The 10,569-nt window shown below is 42.2% G+C and overlaps 1 protein-coding gene across 1 annotated transcript in view; it reads right to left on the bottom strand.

Moving 5' to 3' along the window:
• Nucleotides 1-10,569, bottom strand: part of LOC126482026 (dual specificity calcium/calmodulin-dependent 3',5'-cyclic nucleotide phosphodiesterase 1-like) — a 671,133-nt gene that overhangs the window by 474,347 nt on the left and 186,217 nt on the right. The window lies entirely within an intron of this gene.

Raw genomic sequence — 10,569 nt, 5'->3', positions numbered from 1 at the left:
GTAATTCATTTCAACAAAGGCAAGAGAGTTAAGTGACAGTGAACACTTCCAAGAAATCTACCGCCATCCAGAGTGTGGACAAAAAAACCGTAAATCAGCTTGGCCGGATAACAGTTTGGGGCTGCACGGGTCCAAACATTTTGGAAATTTGGGACCAAACTGCTGAGGTCATCGGTCCCTAGGCTTACTCACTACTTATTCTTTCTAACTTACACAACTTACGCTAAGGACAACAGAAACACATACATTCATACATACACACACACACACACACACACACACACACACACACACACACATACACATGCCCGGGGGAGGACTCGAAACTCCGACGGTGTGGGGGGGGGGGGGGGGGGGGCGGTTGGTTAGCCGCGCGAACCGTGGCAAGGCGCTTTAGACGGAACAGCTACCCCGCGCCGCCTACACGGGTTCAGCACACGCTTAGATAGTATAAAAAAAAAACGAACCATACATTCTTATCTATCATAGTTTACGTAATACCTTCATGTAAGGTGTTTCAAAGCTTAATGCCTTATTATCATGTTCATATTTCGCCTGTCTTCGATGCTTCTTTGAGAGTTAGTCTAGTCATTCCTGTTGCTCCCGATGTGATCGTGAAGTTGGTTTGGTGAGAATCGTCATTTTCATTGGTAGACGAAAATACATATTCAGTTGCATCGCTGTAGTAATTCATTCTTGTCAAATAGATCCCGTGCTGGGCTGTGTTTCAAGACGACGGTTGTTAATCTGCCTATTGATTCGCCCCTCGCCTGGATAATCTTCCTTTCTGGAAAACCACATGACTACGCGTTTTAGTTTACGGGCAGCTCACATATTTATCTTAACTGCCATGACGTAGTTTGCCGCTCGACGATAAATCACAGGATGACATATCTCGTTCCTTGTCCGAACGTTTTCATCGCGCCGGGTTCCCAGAAAAGAATAGCCGGTCAAGGAGCTTGATCGATTACGCCGACGATTTTCTCGTAACAAGTAACGCCACAATGAAAAGTGCGGTAGTAAAGCTTTTACGATCGAGGCTCGGTCGATCCGATTATATGGATTGCCTGTTTATTAAGTAAACGCTTTCGTTTCAGATTCCAACTTGTCTGCTAATATACTAATGTCCACATGAACGCTCTCTAAATAACAGAGATGAGTTCCGTAAAACATGTCACAGAATTTCCTGAGATATAAGCTCTATAACAATTAAATGGTTAAAGTTACTAAATTATTTTTGAGAGAAGTAACAGACCCACATGAATTTAAACCTACTAGCTGTCACTGTTAATAGCACACAGTATTATTTTAAAGTTTAAAGCACTCATGCGAGAATAGTCCAAGAGTGTTATTTCTTTACTCCTTAAGAGTGTATTACCTATGATTTCGTGGAAAAATTATAGAAACACACATACACAGACACAGGCATACACTGTACAAAGCTGAGTATGTCTCGCGTAATTTGCAATGAGAAATTATTTTCGCAACTCAAAGAGCACGTACGTGGTTAGACGGATTTCATTAGAGCATACTGGTCTCTCATTCGGGAGGACGACGGTTCAAACCATCGACCGACCACCTGATTCAGATTTTCCCTGATCTCCCTAAATCGCTTCAGGCAAATACCGGGATGGTTCCTCTGAAAGGCCACGGCCGGATTCCTTCCCCATCCTTCTCTAATCCGGTGGGACCGATGACCTCGTTGTTTGATCTCCTCCCCCTAATAAACCAACCAACCAAGGTGGGAAGACAACTTCAAGTGAGAGGCTAACTACATGTTCACCAGTATGTCTGAGAACAATCGTATCCGTCAATCGAAGGAGTTTAATGATAGAGAAATCTCAATGTTTACGAGTCAGATAAGGTATTCAAACAGATAATCTGCACGAAGATAAGACCTTGCCTCATAAGAGGAAAGGCGATTACTGATCACTCGGCGACACTTTCATAAAAATGTTAAACTATCAATGATATGCGGGTGGTTCAGTTCAACGAAAGTGGCGACGTCTACAGACAATGGAGAAAAGTCATCTCCTTAATGTGGTATCAAATGTTCAAATGTATGTGAATTCCTAAGGGATTAAACTGCTGAGGTCATCGGTCCCTAGACTTATAAAATAATCTAAACTAACTGATGCTAGGAACAACACACACACACACACCCACGCCCGAGGAAGGACTCGAACCTGCGGCAGGAGGGGCCGCGAAATCCATGGCATTGGGCCTAGAACCGCGCGGTCAGTCCGCGCGCTAATGTGTATCCATTTCCTTTAACTAGTCATCACGAACGAGACAATACGGCGGTTTATGCTTATCGCTTATCAGATTTTGGAAGGTAATTATCATTTATGCAGCCAATGTGGAATCATTTACGACGGTGATGAAACAGAATAGAACACTCATCCATCATATTAACAGATCTACTTCAGTTTTACAGGTTCTTACAAGTATGAGGTCATAGCTGATACTATGTAAGTCTCTGATGTGCATTTCCATGTAAAGACATTGTAAGCAACGACATTTGTGTAAATATGCATTATGCTGTTAATCAGTACTAGCTGACCATGATATTATTACACTTAGTCTCTTGTGGCCGTTATCGGAAACAAGTGTGACGTTACAGTAAACAACCACAGTGATGATTCAGGAAAACGCATCATATTGTGAAGGATTTCAAGACAGTTGTGCATGTACTATCAATTGATTCAGGGCTCCTCTTGGAATATTTCGATAGCCGATAACTATAAGCCGACTGAAGCATCTTTACTCCAAGGTACAATAATATTGTGAGCCACTAGTACTTGTCTTGTTATTTGTAGTCATACAAGGACTGCCTGGAGTTTATCCTAATCTCATCTGGTGGGTGACATGAAGAAAAGCTCTACTAGCAGCAGTAGTGACTGAAATTATGTTGTCAATACAATTCTGATATAATACGATGTATAAAACGTGTTACAACATATTACTGTTGATAAATGAAAAAACGGAAAAGTAGTTGAAAGCAATGAGGTTTATTTCATCTCATGACATACTGCATAATATTCATAGGTTCACAATCGAGCAAATTACATTAATGCTAGTTACTATCATGCTGGCCTTGTGAACGATTTTGAGGGCAACACGTGGAACTATTTGGAAGCAGGAGACAAAAGAAACCCATAACAGAATCCTAAACAATACTGGCTGTGGTTTGAATACTCATGTCGTTTTAGCAACAAACAATAAAGAATTCCAGTGGGCATATTCTGCTTTTAAATTTCTTGAGCAGTTAGCCCTAGATTGCTAAACCCTCATAAAATTTATGACTGCTGTGGGTTATGAAACGGAATATTCTGAACTTAATTTGGTATGTAACTTACCATTGGAGATCTAATAATTGTAATTAACTAATGCATAACCTATAAATTATGACTTCCTTTGAAATAGATTTGGGGTATTACAATTTGCGGTGGTTTGGAAGCAATGTAACATTTCCACCCTTTTAGGGTTCTACTGTTAAGATGCTCCGCTTTACAGACAGCGGTGATAGTGGGATTGTGTACTGGAGAAATAAGGCGCTCAAATATTTTGTGTTATTAGGATTACACCACTTTGTATATAATAACATTGAATTGAACTGAACTGTTCATGGACGTTATAATTTACTTTAGGTTATGTGTGTGTGTGTGTGTGTGTGTGTGTGTGTGTGTGTGAAAGGCGGGGCGGGGGTGGGGAAGTGGAGGCAAAACAGAGGCGCTAAGGTCGCTCATTCCTAAGCTACCGATAATATGACTACAGTGTTATCACTGTTACTAATAATCTGCTGTATTGTTTTGTTCATGTTCGTGTACATTCAGTTTTCTCATTGAATGGACTACAGACAAAAATCAAATCTTTCTCTAACTGTTACTGCTCATCCGTAGAATAAAAAAAATTGAGATCCGGCAGTTTCGTAAGTCAATACTGAAGCATCATTCTGTATTACCTATACGTTTGTCTTTATTTTCGAGTGTGCCGTATGTGCCAATGCCTTATTGTATGAGGGATAAATCCGAATACCACCGACCATATTTCGGAGTTGTTTAGCGGTATTTCCTGATTATCCACCGTCCCCGGCACCTCGTTACATTGTTTGGTTTCTTGCTTTGTATCGATATTGCTCTGAAAATGGCCCACAACAGTGCCGTGTGTGTAGTTTGGAAACGCACCTGTTTCGTTCGGTCATGGTACTCGCTCGCGGCAACAGAACGACCACTTTACTCTTTGCTTACAAGTTTGCATACAGTAACGCTCCGTTCTGTCTCTGGTTTGTTTTTCAGGTAGTGCTAGTTATACGTCAACAGCGATAAACAGAATTATGACTAGATTCACTGACGAAACATTGGTAATTTGAACTTCGCGTATGCGTTCAATGTGTGCAATACGAGATAGCTACAACGACCTATACTGAACTGTTGCCGCAGCGACGGTTGCCACGTGACGGTACTATCGCATCGAAGGGTTGTCGCACTACTCTGTATTTTGTGTTGTTAATATTAGTGATGGCATACTACAGGAGTTTTCACTGTTGTAAAGGCATTTACACAGAAACAAAGGTGATTTAGTTAACAAAGTAAATAAGTCATAACTACATTATTACTCTGGAACGAGTCACCCGACAAAATGTGTCTCTTATACCAAAATAAACAGAAAATAACCCTGAACAATGTTCGATTTTTTGTCGTTGAAGTTCGACTTCACCCTGTAATGTACCGTCGTTGGTTGTTGTTCAAAATGGTTCAAATGGTTCTGAGCACTATGGGACTTAACATCTGTGGTCATCAGTCCCCTAGAACTTAGAACTACTTAAACCTAACTAACCTAAGGACAACACACACGCCCATGCCAGAGGCAGGATACGAACCTGCGACCGTAGCGGTCACGCGGTTCCAAACTGAAGCGCTTAGAACCACACGGCCACACCGGCCGGCGTTGGTTGTTGTTACTCCCGGGTTCCCGGGTTCGATTCCCGGCGGGGTCAGGAATTTTCTCTGCCTCGTGATGACTGGGTGTTGTGTGCTGTTCTTAGGTTAGTTAGGTTTAAGTAGTTCTAAGTTCTAGGGGACTGATGACCACAGATGTTAAGTCCCATAGTGCTCAGAGCCATTTGAACCATTTAATTTGTTATTACTAGTAACGTTAACTTCTTCAACTTAATGAATAAATTTTGAGACTGCTGCGCCTAAAATATGTGACTTTGTGTTTGAAGTCATAGGAGCAAAAAATAACTTTCGACGTTCAAAATCTGTTTCTATCCTGTCGTGTACATTATTACATTATTTCTCGAGTCAACATCTCTTTTTTTGAACACATACTAATCGCGGAGGGGTGAATGAGGTACCAGTAGAAAGACGCTTTAACCGCCTTCTGACACTGCGTACCGATTTTCCGCGAAAACTTACTATTTGTGAAAAATTTTAACAAGAAAGAGATTTTTAAGTATCATAGGCGAAAGGGCATCATGCATCCCCAGCTTTATACATATATTTTACGAAGCAAACATATTAATCACGAATAAGAGACTCCCTTTTGATATTAACTTTACAAATGCCACTTACTTACTCAACTGGATAATTTGCATACAGCGTTGTCACACTGCGGTAGTCCATTATGTTTGACCATCTTAGAAGGCGACTTTTCTGAACGAATATACTTTCCGACACGAGAAATACGTTCGTGATTGTCACCTTGAATTGTGATTTACCTGATGCTACTGAGGCCTAACGTACTTACTGCAACTGAAAGTGTTTGTCGAATTGTAGTTATAGGTTATGAGGCCCTACTGGAAGTGCCTGATCTCGTCCGGCACAAACATTCCGAATGCAAAACACATTTTTGGGCACGTGAAAACGTATATACAAAGATGTATCATAAATTCATGATTATTATTGCACGTCGTGCCGTTCATCTTTAAAGATGGTTTCTCTTGATTCCCACAACTGTCCTTATCCCAACGACTACACTTATGGCAAATACTGTCATTATTTAACACTATAAAAGTGTGAAAGTTTCGCAAGGGTCTCCTGATTTGAAACGAATGCATAAACGCTTGTTAAAATATATACGGCTTTATACCTTTAGCTCGTGAGTCTGAGGAAGGCTATAGCAAAAATAAACGCACTAATCCGTACAGGTATCGATAAAGAAATGAAGTACATCTATAAACCACGAAAAGAAATAGGTGTCAGTAATAGAAAGCGAATCTGAAAATCAACGATAGGAATTCCAGACTCACAGCGGTCTCAAGCAATTGTGTTACGAACTTGTAACCGTGAATCTACTACATGTTGCTTAAAACGTTCCGACGGCCTAGTCCTAGGAACTATTCTCCGCCGAAAGTCAGATATCGTTGTGAAATCCCAATACTGTTTAATCGACGCAGTTTATTGACATCTTCAGGTGCGAGGAACATACTGCTCAACTATGGCTGCAGCCGATGTTGGAATGTTGTGCCTAAGAAATAGTTTCGGGTTTCAGAACGAATAGGACGTTTCTTCCGAGAACTATTTCTACAGCTAGGCCGTCGGCAGAAGCTTTAAAGGGAATTGTCCCTGAATGTGCTGCGTTTTTAACATTACCTTCCCCCTCACAGTATTACTGATCTACGAAGCAGAGGTAACTCAGAATTGGTAACAACTAACGTTATTATTGAAAGCGTTTCTGAGAAAATAAGGTAGATATCTATTATACTATGATGTTGACACCAATACTTATAAAAGACTAATAATCAGATCACTGTTTAACTGAGCTATCATTTTCAGTGCTAGCATTGACTATACAGCTTAGAAAAGCAGACAGGCTACAGACAACATTAAGGTAACTGTGTTATGGCTTCAGTTGCCTCTTCCGACGCTAATCTGTGAAAATGTACAACATTTATTTTACTATGAGAAATATATTTAAAACTTCAGATCAATAATCACACACATATTTCCGAATTTTCTGAAAATAGCGGGCAAGGGAGGTACAAATGGTCATTCTAATTATATGTGCAAGTTTTGGTGAATTTAACTTCAGTCATCCAGGAGAAAAGTGTACCAGATTGATAAAAATTCACGTTTTCTGTAAATCGCAAAAGATGGCTCAAATGGTTCAAATGGCTCTGAGCACTATGGGACTTAACATCTGTGGTCATCAGTCCGCAAAAGATGTTTTACGAACTTATTCGCTTATCAATAAGCAGTTTTAGAACATTCCAGCTACATATTTCTGTTGATCACCTGTTTCTTTATTCTCCATATTCTTGCACTACATTATTTTATTTATCCTATCCAACTCGTTATCAGCTTCTTCAGCTCTCTCCTCTTCGGTTACTCGCAACCCATCACTAACAGTTAGAACTTAAACCGTATTCCTTCCAATCTAGATTTCTAACTTTGTCACAGTTTGAATCTTAGAATACTCTACAGTTTTCGGTCTTCGCTCACCTACGCAGCGCCACGCGGGGTAGCGGCGCGGTCTGGGCGCCTTGTCACGGCCCGTGCGGCTTCCCCTGTCGAAAGTTCCAGCCCTCCATCGGGCCTGGGTGTGTGTGTGTGGTGTCCATAGTGTAAGTTAGTTTAAGTTAGATTAAGTAGTGTGTAGGCTTAGGAACCGATGACCTCTACATTTTGGTCCCGTAAGACCTTACCACAAATTTCCAATTTCACCTACACAGCCGTTCAAGCTTCCGTTGGGTTTCTGAGAGACTGTGGAGGTATTCCACAGAAGACCTGTAATTTCCAGATCCCTTTATCTACACTTAATTGCCTCCTTAACAGCAAGGGATGCCTGTGAGGGTATTGTGTGCCTGTAAACGCAATTTTTATAGGTGACTGTTGAACCAAAAGGTGTGTATATTGATGTTGCTTTGAATTGGTTGCCTCGAAACCTCCTTTTTGTGTCAGATGTCTTTATTCTCGACATTTCTTTCATAGAACACATGTACACTGAAATAGAATAACACAGAATTAACTACGAAGCACACGTCTTTCAAATGCAAGAAATAAATATATCATAAGATCTTTGGTTGAAGCAAAGCCACAGTCTTCTGTTTACACCCGGCCTTAGATTCAGGTAGTCAGAACTTTCTAGACTGCACCTGTGTTTACAATCCACATCCAAAAGCTAAAAAATGCAAGGAAAAGACGAGTACATCACGTACCCTAACGCACTTTAAATGACAGAGGGACGTGCAGCCTGCGCAACATTACATTCAAACTAAATTTTCGAACAAACGGAAAATGAAAATATACAAAAATTATACGGTTTTGTAATGGGCGAGAAATGCTCTTTTCCACAGAGCAGAGGAAGTTTTTTTCGTATTTTTAGTCATTTTTCACGAGCAGGTCCCCTTAAGCAACAAATCCTATCCTACATGGGGAGGAGATGTTGAAAAAAATGAGTGCCTTTGATCAACTTCGCAAAAATAATAGCAGACTTGTGGTCTGCAGTCAAAGCTCAGCCGCACCTCGAGATGTCGGTCAGTGGCGCTTTGATAACGATATCCGACGTTTCACCCGAGAACTATTTCTACAACAGGAACCTACTATTTGACTTGAAAGAGCTAACAGGACCTTCTGTCGTGGTTGGGAGCCGTCGTAGAACAGTCGAATTCTCTCTCCATAACTACGTCCCTTGTGTAAAACGAGCTTAACAGGCATTACCGCCGAGGCCGATGAAGGGGCCAGTTGCGAATTAGGAAGGCGGCTTGTGAGGGCTGAGATAACTTGACCCGCTAGAGGCCAACTATGTGGGCAGCGGCGGCCTCTCAGCAGAGGTTCTCCACGTCTGAGAGGCTTCCCTACAGCCGCACAGTGGGCCTTTGTGCGCATACAAATTAAGGCCGAATGCGAGCGACAATGGCGGAGCTGTGCATCTCCCCGGTTTCACTCGTTGTAGCTCCTAATTAATCCGCGAACGCTGCAGTACAGAGGACAAGTTTGTAATCCGCCAGCGTAACTCGACACCGCCGTAGGTTAGTAGACGGAGCAGCTCGGAATGCGCCTCATGCCCCCAAGTAGCGTCAGTTAGGAAGTTGAATCGAGATTCGAAGGGAAATTGCCCCGGCACCATGGTTGTACCGCCGCGTTAGCTGCCTTGATGCTTCAGATACTGAGCAACTTCTTCTTCGGCAACTGGCGTCGACAGCGATGTAGGCGCAAGACAAGAGACGTACACCTGCATTCACAGTGGTGTAAAATGGCTCTGAGCACTATGGGACTCAACTGCTGTGGTTATCAGCCCCCTAGATTTTAGAACTACTTAAACCTAACTAACCTAAGGACATCACACACATCCATGCCCGAGGCAGGATTCGAACCTGCGACCGTAGCAGTCGCACGGTTCCGGACTGCGCGCCTAGAACCGCTAGACCACCGCGGCCGGCAATGCATTATTTATTTTGTGATTTGTCTCACTATATTTTGCTGAGATGAGGTGGACAGCATAATTCTGTGGTAGCAGAACAACTTCCCAATATTTTTGGATACAAGTACATTTGCTACAAAAGCAGATACGTTACTTTTCATTCTCCTCACAAACTGAGATTTGGTGCTTGAAAAGTTTTCGACCTCCACTGGTCATATGTAGATGTAGATGCAAGCAGGAGAACCAGGCAGGAATTGTAGCCCAGATACCCATCATCCGACGAGCTGTAAAGCGTCACATGAACGTGGTGTAAATGACTAGAATGCTTCCACAATGTAGCGTTGCGTTTTGGTGATACGAATGCTTATGAAATGAAAGGAGCAGGAAGGGTTAAATTTTACGTCCAATCATAGCATTCGGCGCTATTCTTGACCAGCGTCGATTTTCAAATCCCATTCGGCCAACGGAGCACCTTCAGGCTCTGTTGAGCTCACTTCATGAGACACTGCGGAGGTTCTGAGATTTAAGTCTGGACAGTACGACCTTGTCTGAGTGCAGGAACTTTTCCCGCTAACTCTTCGCTTCATGTGCCGAATACTAGAGGTCAGCCATCAGTCACCACCAGATTCGAAGAGGCTACCTCTTGTCGTTCGCGACCACGAGAACGGAGGTGGGTAGCACTTCTTAACAAATCGTTTTACAAATACGGTTCCGAGAATGTCGTTAATCAGACAGTCGAAATTCAGTCAGATGACATGAACGGTGACTGCGGTTCTCCTTCAAATAAAACGTGGTGTACATTTATCACAATATTTGTGCTAAAATGTCTTGTTACTGAATGACTGTGTAGGATAGCCGTTGGCATTCAAAACAGTTTCCAGGCGCCTGTATGGTTTTCAAGGGAATCTCATACCACTCTTCGTGCAAAATAGCCGCAAGTTTAGGTAACGATGGTGTAGGTGAAGAGCGATAACGCATTCTTCTCTCCAAAGGAGAGCACAAAGGGTCAATAATATTGAGATCTGGTGGCTGTGGCGGCCAGAGGAAATGTGACAATGCATCCTCGTGCTCCCAAACGCTTCCACTGGACTGTGTGAGCTCTGTCTAAGTCTTCCTGGAACACATCATCACCACTGGGAAACAAACATTTTACGACTGGATGGACCTGAGAGCCAAAAAGATTGCGTAAGCCTTGGCAGTTAT

This window comes from Schistocerca serialis, chromosome 5 (genome assembly GCF_023864345.2).
Source record: "Schistocerca serialis cubense isolate TAMUIC-IGC-003099 chromosome 5, iqSchSeri2.2, whole genome shotgun sequence".
Taxonomy (NCBI): Eukaryota; Metazoa; Arthropoda; class Insecta; order Orthoptera; family Acrididae; genus Schistocerca; species Schistocerca serialis.
The sequence above is the reverse complement of the archived record's forward strand: the minus strand, read 5'-3'. Positions and strand labels throughout refer to the sequence as shown.